At 43.2% G+C, this 11436-nt stretch overlaps 1 long non-coding RNA gene across 1 annotated transcript; it reads left to right on the top strand.

Annotated features, from left to right (window-relative positions):
• The first annotated feature begins 1978 nt into the window (after positions 1-1978).
• On the top strand, positions 1979-7855 carry LOC108447219. The gene is made up of 2 exons (XR_001862647.1): positions 1979-3543; positions 6316-7855. It is a non-coding gene; the product is annotated as an uncharacterized LOC108447219 (long non-coding RNA).
• The last annotated feature ends 3581 nt before the right edge of the window (positions 7856-11436 follow it).

Raw genomic sequence — 11436 nt, 5'->3', positions numbered from 1 at the left:
AGCAGACAGCAGATACAGGGGAGACAGAAATAGGCTTATTTTGATGCTTTGGATTGAACTGCAAAAGAGTTTGTTGATCGTGGGATTGCCATGGCCATCTCGCATGATGCTGGGCTGGATGATGTTAAAATATGTGTGCTTGCCTTACTCTGATGTTTTTACCCAACTTCTCTCCTGTGCTTGCCCATTAAAAATCTTCTTGCTTCTCTCCCAGGCTTATTACTGGGTCCTAGGAATAATTGTGTGCCCAGAGGCCAGGATCAGGATCTAGCCAGGGTCTCCCAGTGTTTGGGTGTGGAGATAATAGTTGGTGTGCCGGTGACCTCAGCTGTGCTGATCCTCCCCCAGTGAGTAGCTGAGTAGCCCTTTAAAATCACAGCCTATGAATGAAAAGAATTACAGCTTAACAAAGTCTGCCACCAACCATTCATTTGGTTTGGTTCTGCATGCGTGCCTTTAAAAAAGAGTCCTGAAATAAATTTCCAGTGCCTGCAGAAAAGCCCCCTCTTCATTCCAAATCCCCATAAGCAGCAAGAGCAACTGTTCCCTAGAGTTAGCAGCCACATGGACTATTTTAGAAATGGTCCTGAAGATCCATAAATTAAAACACAAAAAGCCCCCATCTGAGGCATTTTTAGCCTGGTTTGACTATGGAGCACTGAAATTCTGCAGTGCTTAGTGCTTCTACATCCGTGTACTCTATATTTTCTAGTTAGGAGAGCTCTGGGTGAACTGCAGACTGGGTTAATTTGTTGATAAAATTTGCTGTTCTGCCCAAAAGTTATTAAATAATACATCTAGCAGCTTTGTTGCTGGTTGGGATGTTTGGTGGTTTGTTTTTTTTTTCCTCCTTCCCTTTTCTATATCCCTAAGGAAGTGTGAGCTACCTTTATCAGAGTATTGCTGGAATAGCTTCCCCAACCTTTCATAAGGTCAAATAAAAAAACAAACAGCCCTTCATAAGTGAAGGAAGGGATGAGGAAAGAAGGGTGTTTGTGTACACTTTCCCATTCATGTTTTAAAGAGAAAAATATATAAACTTCTGGAGTCAGTGCCGCGTATCTCGTGCGATTATAGGAGTTGAGAGTTGGAAGCTTAATTTGCATTCTCAGTGCTGACTTAAACAAAACCAAAGGGGAATAGCAGTGAGCAGGAGAGCACTTTGCTGCTTTGGGTTTGCCTCTCTTGGCCAAATGCACTCCATGTTCTGCAGTGATTGAAGCAATAAAATCACAGGGTGCTTTTGCTAATCCCTTCTCTTTGGATTGTGAGTGCAGCTAAGGTTTCTGTGTTGATTTGGTGTAAGGTGATACAGAGGAGAAAATATGTCTTTTGTTCCAGCACTTGAATGTTGAGATTTTAAAAGGCATACCTTTTGTGCAAATTTCATATAAAGAAAAAAAAAGTAATTAAATATTATTAGACTGTTTTCCTCTTTTGCTTGCTCTCTGCTGCAGGAATGGGAGGAATATTTTCTAGGGAGACAGGTTTTGTGGTTCTGCATGAGTTTAGTACCCTCCTGAACATTGTCAACTGCAAGTAGTGCTTGCCTGTACATATTTTAAGAAGGAAAAAGTTGCTCGGATTTCTGTGCTTGGGGTACGAATGGTAGAGGTGGGACTGAAAATGAGCATTCCTGGTTGGACATTCTTCAGATGATCTTCACTTTGGGTCACAAGCAGTGAACCCTGGCTATACCTGCTCATAGTGTGGGTGTTTAAAACAGCCAGGTGCTGCCTTTGTCCAGTATTAAAGAAACCCCTGCCCTTACAGGGGTAAGCAAGGGTTGGAAAACCCAACTGCTTTGCAAGAGGCATCTGGCTCTGTCATCTCTGACCAGTTGTCTATGGAACAGTTAGAGGCAATACATAGCATAAGCTTTTTGTTTTGATTAATGCTGTAAAGAACTCACTAATGGGCCCCAGAGATCTTGCTGAAAGCTGCTGCTGGTGGTTGCAGAGAAGATGCCCGTGTTTGGAAGAGGTTGTCTCTTGAAATGGTCAGCATTAACTCTCCTTCAGTTGAGAACTGAGCATCAAAGACAGATCTTTCACATCCTCTCTTATCTTAATATGAAAGTGACTCTCCAAATCTTAGCATGCGTTAAAAAATACTTGGTAAATAGCAACTGATGTTACTTCTGGGTGTGGTTAGCACTGGATTTATTTTACAGTGGATGTTGAAGTAAACATCCCTGTGTGTAATGAGGGCAGTGGGGAGAAGAGGCAAGAATGGAATGGCAGAGAATTTTATCTTAATTGGTGATGGGTCAGCAGAAGAAGTACTATTTTTTTGGTACTGATTAATTTCATATCATGGTTTTATTAACTGCCATGATGTGAATTTGGGCCAGCTGGGTCACCCTTTGCTACAGAGGGCACAAGGAGGTGGTGACTATTTTTCTTAGACCAGTAGAAGTGAATCTTCTTTGTGTCTGCAGATGGTGTCTTCCAGTGTTAGATGGTGAGAATCTTTGTTAGCTTATTGTTGAGGGGTGCATTCCTTACCAGATACAAAGCACCTGGCTGTTTTCTTACCTGTTAAGCCGTATCATGTCTTATGTTCTGCATTCTGCACTCTTTTAAGCTCTTGTTTCCTTAGGTGGACGGAATAAATGTTGAACCCCTTTCCTCGACTTCTGCCAGGAAGAAACTTGTGCTGCTCCCTAAACTTCTGAGTAAAGCCGGCTTCTCAGGACAGAAAAGGGAAACAAACTCCTTTGAGAGCACTCTCCAGCGTCGAAATGCCCCGCATAAAAGCACGTTTGTACATTTTGTTACACGAAGGAATTCCTGGCCTTACCCAGCCCTAAGTAAATAGCCAGGGAGAGGCAACTGAAGCATGACGGGTGGCGGTGGTTGGAGAGCAGGGACGTGCGGTGTGGAAGTCTGCGGTGCAAAGCAAACAATGCAGGGACCCGTGCTGTGTTCTACAGAAATGGTGGTGGTGTTAGGAGAAAACTGTCCAGTGCCAAAACCTCTCCTCAAGATCACATGCAGCAAGTACAGAAAATGCTGAAAAGTTTGTTGAATTTTTTTTTTTTTTTTTTTTTTTAAATCCATAGGAAAATTTTCCTGTTTCAAGACACTTGAAAATTACAAGTATTCACTGATGAAAGAAGTAACCCCTTTGGGGTGTTTTGCTGATTTGATGTTTAGCTTGAAATTCTGGACAGCAAAAAACTTGGAAAGTTTATCTTTTTTTCGAAGTTGCATTATTTAAGGTCCAGGGAAGTCCTACCTGTAAATTGCCAGAGCTGTCCTTAGAGCTCCCTAGGTTAGTGAGATGGCAGAAAACCAAGGAGGGTTTTCCTTGGATGGCTTCAATGGGATTGCCCTTGGTTGAGCACCTGTTTCAGGCATCTCTTGCTGTATAATTCATAAAGGGGATTTAGAAACTCCTTTGACACCAGAGGGAAGGCTTTGAAACCCAGGAAGAAACATATGACTGGAGAGAGGGCGAAGTGTGGCTTGTTGGAAGGTGCTGTGTTCCAGGGAACATGAATGAGTTTCTTCAGTTAATTGGATAAAGACAAGTTGAAAGGTTTGTTCTTGTTTACAGCTTGTATATGTTCTTGCTATTTTATATTTAACTTATTCTGAAAACTAAACCTTAAATAAGGAAATAGCTAAAAGGCTAAAATCCAGTCTCTGTATATTCATTTTATTTTGGAACATTTTAAATATAGGAACTTCTTCTGCAGCACTGTAGCTTTGTCATGCATGAGCTAATTAAGATGTTAAATATACTAACCTCTTCTGTGCTTAAAAAAGATCCTTGCTTCTGTATGTGATGACTTCCCCTCTGCAGGATAAGCCTTAGTTTTGTCAAGAGTGCCTTGTTGGCAGCTCCAAGGCTTGTGCAGGCTGTGTCCCCACGTTGCATAGCACAGCACTCTTGGCTTGTGTTGTCCATGGCTGTACCTCTAGTTTTGTGAACACTTCTTGACATTCAGCGCTGCTCTGCCTTATGGGTCATGCATATACTAGTCAGCTCATGTCATGAAACAGAGTGGATTTTTGTTTTATTTTTGTTTCTTTAGCTAGGCAGCGTGCTGACTCTGTTCTTCCTTTTGGCTAAAATTAAACCTTCTCCCCACCCCACGCTGCTCTCCCACCCTTGGACTTCCATTACAAAAGGCATGAGAGACATGCAGAGCAGACCATAGGTTGGCATGAAGTTTCAATTGACTATTAAGTTTTTTAGCTAGGGATGTGATCTAATTAAGCTTGAAGAGCGTGCTTGCCCCAGGTGAATAGAAAGCCTGCCCAAACAAGCGTTGTGGCACTGAGCAAAAATTACTCCCTATCAAAGGAGAAGCTTAATTTTATCCCTACAAATCTAAACAGGATGTAGCACCTTCAGCAGCCCATGGATGCAGGTTAAAGTTAATAAAGCCAGCTATTTGGAGATGGTGTGAGCACCTCTGGGCTCATCAGAGCCATCTGGGCCTATTCCACAGCAGCGTTTCAGGAAAGCAAGCGAGGTGCCTCTTGGAGCTTGCAGTGCCACATGCTTGGCAGAGGGTTGTGAGGAAGCCCCAGGTGCTATCCAGGAGTGGGATTTTTGAAATAGTGCCTGTGCCATCCTCCATACTGGCAACAGCTGGTATTATAGGCATGACAGGTGTCTGGGGTCCCTGGCACCAGAGCTCAGCCTTCCCCATCACTACCTTGGCAGGACTTGGTTCCCCATCACTTGGTTGGCAGGACAGTCCAGAGTCTGTAAGTGCCATGAAGATTTTTGAAGCTGCTTGAATTTTATTGTTGTTGTTGCTGTGATTTTGTTTGATGTCATTGGTGTGCCAGGTACTGGTGGACCTCAAACACTGGTTGATTTAATGGATAAAGCAGAAATGCCTCATGCAGCCAGGAGTGTGCAAAGCGAAGAAGCCATGAGATGTCCCAGAACAAACAACGTTTTCAGCATCATCTGGCTTACAACTGTCCTGGACACTGTGTCCTATCACCAGAGCTGCCAGAGCTCAGAAGCTGGATGAGGCACCCCTCATTTTATTGTGCTTTGCTGTTACTTCCTACTATTTTTATATGCTTTGAAGAAAAGGACTTGAAAAGAGCCAGTCCATGACTTCTGAAAGTGTCTCTTGGGTATTGGCAGACAGTGGAGGAAAACACTGTTGTATTTTGCTAGTTGGCTCTCTCCTGATGATCTGCCTCAATGGCAGGAGCCGGAGTTCGGTACTTCTGTGGAAACATTGCACAGGGGTTTTTGGTGGCTCATTCCTTCATCTGGAGCAAAGAATGGGTGAAGTCAGAATATCTGGGTGTCATTTCAGAGTTGAAATGACTTTCCTGGGTGACACATCAGGGTGCAAAACACAGGAAGCCTTGGCAAGCGCTGTATATGGGCGCAGCTCCTTACCACCACCTCAAGTACTTAATTAGCCAGAGAGCATGAACCTTGACAGTGCTCCCGATAGTGATTTCCTAGAAGCTGGTGTTTGTGGGCTCCGTCTGTTGTTGTTGTTGTTATTATTATTATTAAAATTTCTGCTTGTAACTGATGTGAGTTGTTTAATTACCAATACCAGTACTTGACAGGAGGAGCTACGATGTGGTGTAGAACATTTGGTCCCATAAAACCCTGGCACACGAGCACACGTGTGGCAAACAAACCCAAAAGGTAGCAAAGGTAACAACTGGTCTATTGAGTTTGCTGCAGCTCAGCAGGATTTGAATGTGGAAAGGGAATGTGAATTGGCAAAAGGCAGGTGCCCACTGATCACCATACTGTTACAGGCAGTCACTGTCCTGCTTGATACAAAACCAGAAGGCGTGTGGCTTGGTGTAGTGCGTGTCAGACAAATAGCAACTGCTTAATATTTGATCCGATATATAGATATGTATATATTTGTATGCAATAACCATACAAATAACATCTGCATCATTGTCACAGTTGTGGTAGAGGTCAAATCCAAGTGGAAAGCAGGGCTGATGGTATTGATGGTATTTTTAATGTAGATAATTTCCTGCCTGATAGTTAACTAACATCCACTAACTAACACGGAAATTTAATTGTATTTCTTAAACAGTGAATGCCCTAGTTCAAAGGGATGACTTTCAGTGGACAAAAATAATTCAGCTATAAATGGTACCGAAGAGCGAAGTGATGAGGACATATTAGGAGCATAAATATTTAAACCTTTTTTTCAGGTTAAGTTAAACTTATTTTCTGCATTGATGGCTTTCAGTGCTCTGGGAATTCTGCAGACGGATTTGAATTCTGCTCTTAGGTTGGCATTGAGTACACGTGCATAGCTTTGGTTCCAATGGGAATTATCTAAATTTCTTGCAGGCTTGTGCAAGAAGAAGGTGGAGAAGTTGCTTGAAAAAGATCCTAAGTGAAGACAAATTGATGTGGGGTCCCTGTCTCTTACTCTCCCCACCTCCTTTAATAGCAGAAGACCTCTGGACAGTGCTGTGCCTCAGCCTGACTCACTTAAGGAAGATCAGTTATGTATGATAAAACAGGAGTCTGAGGGCTCCTTGTGGTGCTGCCATGAGCAAGCACAAGATGTTTCTGAGAGAAGTAAAGTTGGTGCCTCCAGACAAAGTGATGGGGTCTGTTCAGCTTTGGTGACTTGTGATGGTCTGAAAATAGTTGCACCACCAGGTTGGTGCAGAAGTGGTGGTTGGCCTCAAGCACGTCCCAGCTGCATCCTTGTCATTCACAGCAGTGTTGGTTTTATTTTCATTTGAACAAAAACTTAAGGCAGGAAAGTCGAGAACAGCTTTTCTGTTTGTGGCAAAGCCCTTCATTTCCAACAAGTGCTACCTTAATATTGTTACAGTAAATGCACCAAAACACATATCTGGAGGGAACGCCTAGCCCTGTGGCTGTGGGGGAAATGCAACAGCAAAATAACTTGATTTATTGGTGTCAGCTACAGAGTATTGTCCATGCATCAATTCATAATGGCTTTAGATGAGGTGAGAGCCGAGCAATGGTGTTGGTTAGGGAAACAGTAGATCAGTAATGTGCAGGATGGCCTCCCCATCTGACAGCTCTGGGGACCTGGGTGAGGAAACTCACTGCAGCTGCTTTTGTATAGAGAATAGTGTGACTTGCAGATGGACGTTTTTGCTGGTATCTTAAGCTTCAGAAAAACAAATATTCCCTCAAAATAACATTAAAAAAATAAACTTCCACTTCTTCCTGTTTTTATAGTTTGCTTGTTTCCTCAGTGTCATGGTTTTGTCTCCAGTACTGTAGATCATTAATCTTCAGAGGATCAGGACCTTCATAGAAGTATTTCCTGTACATGTTTATCTGTCTTTTTAACAAATTAGTATCTGCTTGTTCTCCTCTGAATTTTCCTGCAAATAATAGGAAATGCTCTCCTCAGTAATAAGGCTTTTTGTTAGAAAAAGATATCTAGATAAATCACTGCCAGGGGTTAAAAGTACCTTTTTTATGATTTTATTGATGGCATCCTTTAGGACATCTGCAAGTAGCACCAAATTCCAGAGGTCACTGTGTTAGTTTTGGCGAAGCATTGTTTCAGCTAAACTTCATTTACTTGGTTGTGAGTGCGTCTGGAAGACTCCTGTCCAAGTGTTAGCGGGAATTCCAGAAGAGGCATGCTGCTACATCCTAGGCTTTCTCTTGAGACAGCCACAGATTTCCACCTAATCATTTAGCAAGGTGAGCGTTGGCCATTAGTCAACAGGGAAGTGCCTGTTTTCCACATCCACATGTTGCATTGCCTTGTTATAATGGGATGGAAACAATCTTCTCAGCTGCTATGCTACTAACTTTTGTTACTTTTAGCTAATCCCAACACAGTTTGTAAATACATGCATTAAATGTGTAAATATATTCCTCCTAAAACATGCGTGTGTGTGTGTGTGTGTTGGATGGGGACTTAACTCCCATGTCCTCCCTGGACTCATTGCAGCCCAAGCACATCTGGACAGGGTGAAGACAGGAGAAATGTGATTTCTACCCTCTCAAAATTGATGGTATGCATCATCCATGCATTTCCAAGGGAGAGCATTGGATTTGGATGAGTAGCCAACTTTCCCCCTCAGCTTTCTGTTTTGAATGGAGCTGTCGTCATCTGACTCCATCTCTGAATCCGCTGGAGCTGGGCCTGTAACTCAGAGCTCATTCTGGCACTGCCTCGCGTTTCCACAGCGGAATGCACTGACTTGTGTTGATGTCCACAGCATCCTCCTGGCATTGGCCTGGTGGCTCCCAGGGCTGTCCCCATGGTGGAGGAAGCACAGGTTGGGCACCAGCCTCCTCATGGTGCTAAAATTAATAAAAAAGCATCCCTGGATTTTGCAGGTCCTTGCTCCACCTTTCAGATTAACGGTGGAAATAGCCCTTTATCAGACTCGGAGAGGCCCAAGGGAGTTTTCTTTGGTTTGGGTTTGGGGTTTTTTCAGACGTTTTGTTGACTTGTGATTTCCCATCATGGTGCAAACTGTTTAGCAGAGTTTGTACTCACCTTGCTTTTGGGCAGTGAGTGCATACATCTCTCCCTTAGAAGGCCATTGCTGTTTTCTCTGAATATTAATTTCTAGTGGAAAAGGAGGCCTTGCAGGGCAGTCTTGACACATCACTCTTCCACTGCCATCTTGTCTGGGAGCCAAAACATCACAGTGGAGTGCTGGGCATGGAGCTGCCCTCCCTTTGCACAACTACAGCAGAAACCCATCTTCAGACCAAGGCTCTTCCTTGCTATAATTTCTCTTGCTCCAAGGTACTAATGGACATAGTGGCAGAGACAGATAAATCCTAAAGTCAGACTTATAGCTGGATGAAACTGCCTTAAGGAAAAAAAAACAAGTTTGTAGGTGGAGCATCAAAGGGTAAGCATGCACGTCCTGTCAACCTTCTGCCCTTGTAGTTAAAATCCTGGTTAAATCTGAGTTTAAGGGGAGGAAAAAAAAAAGAAGCCATTTTGGATTGAGATAAACATTCGCGGTTTCATTATCATGCGCTGAACATGCGTAGAGTGGTTGTTACACAGCTTGAGACAGAGAAAAACCAGTGTGAAGTTAGGGAAAAAAAATCAGGGTATATCTTCTTCCTCCTTTGTAGATACTTCAATAATTTATTGGAAGTCGATAGTATATATTGGGCTTTACCCAAAGATAAAAGGTGGATGCTTTTTTCCCACAAATCTTTTGCAAGAAGATGATGTTGCTTCTCTTCAGTGTTCATTTTTTGATGTTTTTAAGCAGTGCTGTGGCCATTTAAATTAATAAACTGGCATAAGCTGTTAGCAGGTTTTTTTGGTCTGATGCTCTGGTATTCCCTAATGAATCCAGAAGATTTGAGGTGGCAGCTCCCAGCTAATAGTGAGTGTACCAAAAACCCTGATGGGTACAGGATGAGAAGCTGCTTCACCATCTTTGCTGCTAAAAGGAAAGACCATGGGAGTCTTTGATCTCCTTCATATATATCCGGGGACTCCAGCTGTCCCTATGCTGAACCTTTTTGGAAGGAATGGGTGTGAGAGCATGAACATGCAGTGTGTTGAACAACTCATCCTTACCTGCAGAATGAGAAAAGAGGATGACCCCAAGATGTTTCCCCTGATTGATTTCTCTGCTGTGTGCAAGCAAAATCCCTCTTGCCAGGGACACATTCAGCGGGCACTTGGCACCACCCTATCTTTCAGCATTTAAAAGATTCTGCCTATTAAAGCAGAGCACAGGAAATGCAAGCCATTAAACGCATGTGACAGTGTTGTGACCAGGCGAAGGACAGTGGTAGGGAGAGAGGCACAGGCACGCAACTGCCGGCATCTTGAGGAAACGCTTGTTTGTTTGTCCTTTTTCCAAAGCCCTTCGGCTGTGCACGGGAAGCGACAGCAGAGATGTAAACAGGAAAGCTGGCTGCAGGGAGAACAAAGTAGGGGTTAGGAGATGCACACAGTTGGCCAGAGGAAACTGAAAGGTACTGGTGAGAAATCTCTGCCTGCTATAGGACTTTAATAATAAAATCAGTAAACTAAGAAAGAGAATCATAGAATCATAGAGTGGTTTGGTTTGGAACGGACCTTAAAACTCATCTTGCTCTAAAGCCCCTGCCATGGGCAGGGACATTTCCCAGTAGACCAGGTTGCTCAAAGCCCCATCCAACCTGACCTTGAACACTTCAGGAATGGGGCATCCACTGCTTCTCTGGGCAACCTGTGACAGTGCCTCACCATCTTCTGAATAAAGAAATTTTTTTTAATATTTAACCTGCCTTCTTTCATCTTAAGGCCATTCCTCCTTGTCCTGCCACTGCATGCCCTTATGAAAATAGTTTAATGCTGGATGTCCTGATCCAGGGCAGGCATGGTGACACTTGCAGTACCCTTTACAGGAGGGGAAGCCTGCTCTGTGTTGTTTCTGTGCTCCGAAGGAGGCAGATTGTGAGGATCACTGTCATAAATGAGCAATAAAATAATTCCCACATTACTAAAAATGTAAGTGGAGTCATAAGCGTTAACCATCTTCCTTTAAGTCTATAAAATAGCAGCTTGTTCCCAAGAGTACTGAAAAGAAGAGCTGGACAAGGTACATTTTAAGGGCAAGATAATGTTTTACTAACACTGACAGGAGAAGCAGAGTGATCCTGAAAACTTAAGTGGGTTAGTTCAAGTCAGTCCCCAGCAAAACAGGGAGCTGGCTGACAGGAAGCACAGTCAACATCAGATTGAGAGGATGAAATTGGAGCTGCTCAGCACGGTTTTATGGGAGTTTTCAGTGATTTTAGGAATGTAGGTGGATAAAGATTATTGTATCCTTGTGTCTGCCACTTGGTCTGCAGGTGGTTTTACCGTGGAGTATTGAGTCGTGGCGTGGGGGCTTTCCAGAAGATAGTGCTGGCCCTGAGAGAGCAGTAAAGATGATTTGAAATCTAGAGGGAAGAAATTGGAGAAGACACAAGATGATATATCTGGTTTAGGATGTGCATAATTAGTCTGAGAGTACTCGCATGGTAAAAAAATTTTATCCTAAAGAAAGGGAAAGCAAAGATGCAGTGGATAAAAGATTCACACTTAAGTACCTCTACTTTGAGCTAAGTATTAAAGTGCAAAAAAAAAAAGAGAGGAGCAAGGCCTTGGTTTTTCAGTAGCTTGTTTTTTAAACCAGTTTCCTATCAAGAAAATGAAAGTTTGCAGCGTGCTGTGTGATGATTGAGGCCATGTCACACAAGTAAGGCAAAGTACAGGGTTAGCTTTCCTGGAGTATATTACAGCTGTTTGTCCAGGTATCAATTAGGAGCCATGGAGGAAGGGTTTAATTAGAAGAAAAGCACATGAGGCTTTTCCGGCGTGGAGGAGCTCGGTGCATGTCATTTGTGTAACCTCTTTTCTGGTCGTGGATGTTTATTTGGAGTCAAGTAAGACGCTCTTGGCGTTTTCCTTTGATCTGTCTGCAGGGAAATGAAATCCATATGGCCTCCCCCCAG

Source organism: Corvus brachyrhynchos, unplaced genomic scaffold, assembly GCF_000691975.1.
Source record: "Corvus brachyrhynchos isolate BGI_N302 unplaced genomic scaffold, ASM69197v1 scaffold416, whole genome shotgun sequence".
In the NCBI taxonomy this organism is placed as follows: domain Eukaryota; kingdom Metazoa; phylum Chordata; class Aves; order Passeriformes; family Corvidae; genus Corvus; species Corvus brachyrhynchos.
Note: the sequence above shows the minus strand (reverse complement) of the source record. Positions and strands in the feature narration are given on the sequence as shown.